The sequence below is a fragment of the Sorghum bicolor genome, chromosome 10, assembly GCF_000003195.3.
Source record: "Sorghum bicolor cultivar BTx623 chromosome 10, Sorghum_bicolor_NCBIv3, whole genome shotgun sequence".
Taxonomy (NCBI): Eukaryota; Viridiplantae; Streptophyta; class Magnoliopsida; order Poales; family Poaceae; genus Sorghum; species Sorghum bicolor.
The window spans coordinates 20,928,844-20,932,814 of record NC_012879.2 but is presented as its reverse complement, the minus strand read 5'-3'; positions in this window follow the sequence as shown (position 1 = coordinate 20,932,814).

The window sequence follows — 3,971 nt, the reverse complement described above, 5'->3', positions numbered from 1 at the left end:
TAAAGGAGAGAGTTTGAAAGTCGGCAGCCGGCAGACACTAAGAAGGAAGGTCCATCGGCAGGTGTCAACATGGTATTCATGTTGCCGATGGAGTTTCTTGCACCGGCCAGTGACGATGAGTTGGGATTTTCTGATCAGATAGCTCAGTTGGCTCTGGATCCGATGACGGCTATCTTTGAGAAACCTGCCGATAACGAGAGACAGCATCTTAAAGCTTTGTTCCTCAAAGGAAGGGTTGATGGGCAGCCAATGACTAAGATCCTAGTTGATGGTGGAGCTGCTATTAATATTATGCCATATGCAGTATATCGGAAGCTTGGGAAAGGGGACCAAGATTTGACCAAGACCGATATGATGCTCAAAGACTTTGAGGGAAACGTGTCTCCGGTCAAGGGGGCGATATGTGCAGAGTTGACCATCGGCAGCAAAACCTTGCCGACAACCTTTTTCGTGATCAGCGGGAAAGGTGCCTACAATTTATTATTGGGGAGAGATTGGATTCATGCCAATTGTTGTGTCCCATCTACAATGCATCAGTGCTTGGTTCAGTGGGTAGGTGACAAGATTGAGATCGTCCCAGGGGATTCTTCTTATGTTATCGCATCGGCAGAAGCGGATACTTATGAAAAAACTAGGTGCATTTCAGGAGAAGTTTGGGAGAAAGATTTTCTCAAAGTTGCCGATTATGAGATTCCACCGATCCAAGCAGTCGGTTCTGACGATGGTTTTTGATGGATAGATTCGCCGATGATGGAAAATTGGGCCAGGGATTCACATCGGCCGATGATTTGGTAGAAGTAGATATAGGTAGTGGTGATAAGCCTAGGCCTACTTTTATTAGCGCTAGACTAGATCCTGAGTGTAAACGGCAATTAATTAGTTTGTTAAAGGAATATAAAGATTGCTTTGCTTGGGATTATACAGAGATGCCTGGTTTAGACCGATCGATTGTTGAACATCGGTTACCCATCAAGTCTGGATTTCGGCCACATCAGCAACCAGCCCGCCGATGTAATCCTAATATTCTACCTGATATTAAGGCCGAAATCACTAAACTTATTGAAGCTAAGTTTATTCGGCAATGTCGATATGCCGAATGGATTTCTAATGTCGTCCCGGTTTACAAGAAGAACGGGAAGCTTCGGGTGTGCATTGATTTCAGGAATCTCAATAAAGCTACGCCGATGGATGGATATCCAATGCCTGTCGCCGATCTACTGGTTGATGCTGCGGCTGGCCATCGGGTCATCAGCTTCATGGATGGTAATGCGGGTTACAATCAAATATTCATGGCAGAAGAGGATATTCCAAAAACCGCATTCAGGTGTCCTGGTCATGTTGGATTGTTTGAATGGATAGTCATGACTTTTGGGTTAAAGAATGCTGGTGCTACTTATCAAAGGGCTATGAACTTCATATTTCATGAGTTCATCGGCAAAATCGTAGAAATTTATATTGATGATGTGGTGATTAAGTCTGGAGATTTCTCAAAGCATCTTGCCGATTTACGAAAAGTGTTGGAGTGCACCAGGAAGCATGGATTAAAGATGAATCCCAACAAGTGTGCATTTGGCGTATCGGCGGGGCAGTTTCTTGGTTTTATGGTACATCAGAGGGGTATTGAGATTAGTCGAAGGTCTATTGATGCCATCAATAAAATAGTGGCCCCTACCAATAAAACTGAGCTCCAATCCTTGATTGGCAAGGTGAATTTTATCAGAAGATTTATATCGAATTTATCTGGGAGGATTCGTGCTTTCAGTCCCCTTCTTAAATTGAAAGCTGATCAGGAGTTTGTTTGGGGAGAAGAACAGCAGTTGGCTCTGGATGAGATCAAAAAATATCTAGTGAATCCTCCAGTTTTAGTTCCACCCCAACAAGGGAAACCCTTCAAATTGTATTTGTCTACCGATGGATCGGTTATCGGTTCAGCTTTAGTTCAAGAATTTGAAGGGAAGGAGAGAGTAATTTATTATTTGAGCAGGAGGTTGATTGATGCTGAAACCAGGTATTCGGCCATAGAGAAGCTGTGCTTGTGCTTATACTTCTCATGTATCAAGCTGAGACATTATCTGTTGTCGGCCGAATGTGCTGTTGTTTGCAAAGATGACGTGGTCCGATACATGCTATCTATGCCGATTATGAGTGGTAGGATCGGTAAATGGATTTTAGCGCTGTCGGAATTCGATTTGCGTTACGAATCGGTTAAGGCGGTCAAAGGGCAGGTTATGGCTGATTTTGTGACTCAACATTGCGGCCTAGTGGAAACCTTGGAAGTTGCACCCTGGACGCTCTTCTTTGATGGATCTACTTGTGATCGGGGAGCAGGAATCGGCATTGTGTTAGTTTCTCCTAGGGGGAGGAAGTATGAATTTTCCTTGCCGATTGTTGCTACATCAACAAATAATCAGGCTGAGTATCAAGCTCTGATCAAGGGATTGGAGTTGCTAAGAGAAGTTCGCGCTGATGCTGTTGAAGTATTCGGAGATTCCATGTTGGTTATAAATCAATTGGCTGGAAGCTATGAGTGCCGAAGTGAGGTTCTCATAACCTATTTCGAGAGAAGTATGCAACTGTTGAAGGAATTCAAGAACTTCCGATTGGAGCATATTCCCCGATTGCATAATGAAGACGCTAATCGGTTAGCCCAGCATGCCTCGGGATATCAGCCAATGATTAATGCAACATCGGCAGTCACTGCCGGTGATTGGAGGGAAGAAATTATTGATTATCTAAAAGATCCATCCAAAAAGGTTGAAAGACGGGTCCGATTTCAGGCAACCAAGTATGTGATCCTTGAAAATGAATTGTATTATCGGACTATCGACGGAATTCTTCTCCGATGCTTGGGTGATGATGAAGCCAGAAGTTTGATGGGGGAAATCCATGAAGGAGTGTGTGGAGCGCATCAATCAGCTTTTAAGATGAAGTGGATGATTCGAAGGAATGGATATTTTTGGCCAACCATACTTGAAGATTGTTTTAAATATTTCAAGGGATGTCAAAGTTGTCAAAAGTTCGGTAATATCCAGAGAGCACCCGCATCGGCTATGAATCCTATAATAAAACCCTGGCCGTTCCGGGGATGGGCTATCGATCTGATCGGCCAGATTTATCCACCGTCTAGCAAAGGGCATAAATTCATTCTAGTTGCCACTGACTATTTCACCAAGTGGGTCGAAGCTATTCCTTTGAAGAAAGTCACATCGGCCAATATAATTGATTTTGTGAAGGAGCACATTGTTTACCGATTTGGGATTCCCCAAACGATTACTACCGATCAGGGCACCATGTTCACGTCGGGGGAGTTCGATGAATTTGCAATCAGTATGGGAATTAAAGTGTTGAATTCTTCTCCTTACTATGCTCAAGCCAATGGGCAGGCCGAAGCGTCTAACAAGGGAATTATCAAGCTTATTAAACGAAAGATTGAAGAAAATCCTAGGCGGTGGCATACATTGTTAAATGAAGCACTGTGGTCTTATCGGATGGCTTGTCATGGATCAACCAAGGTGTCACCTTATCAGTTGGTGTATGGACATGATGCAGTTTTGCCTTGGGAGATTAAGGCTGGATCTAGGCGATTATCTTTTCAAGATCAATTGGCTGCCGATGATTATGCCACTTTAATGACCGATGAGTTAGATGATTTAGCAGGGCATCGGTTAAAGGCTTTAATGAGTATAGAAGAGAATAAGAAGAGAGTTGCCAGATGGTATGATAAAAAGGTGAAGGCTAAGGAGTTTGCCGATGGGGATTTGGTATGGAAGTTGATTTTGCCAGTCGGGACTAAAAGTTCAAAGTTTGGGAAGTGGTCTCCTAATTGGGAAGGTCCTTATCGGATAAGGCACTCGGCTCCTGGCAACGCCTATATTCTAGAAACTCTCGAAGGAGTTGAATTTCCCAGAGCATTGAATGGCAAATATTAAAAAAGTACTACCCCAGCATATGGATCGATGCAAAAAGTAAGG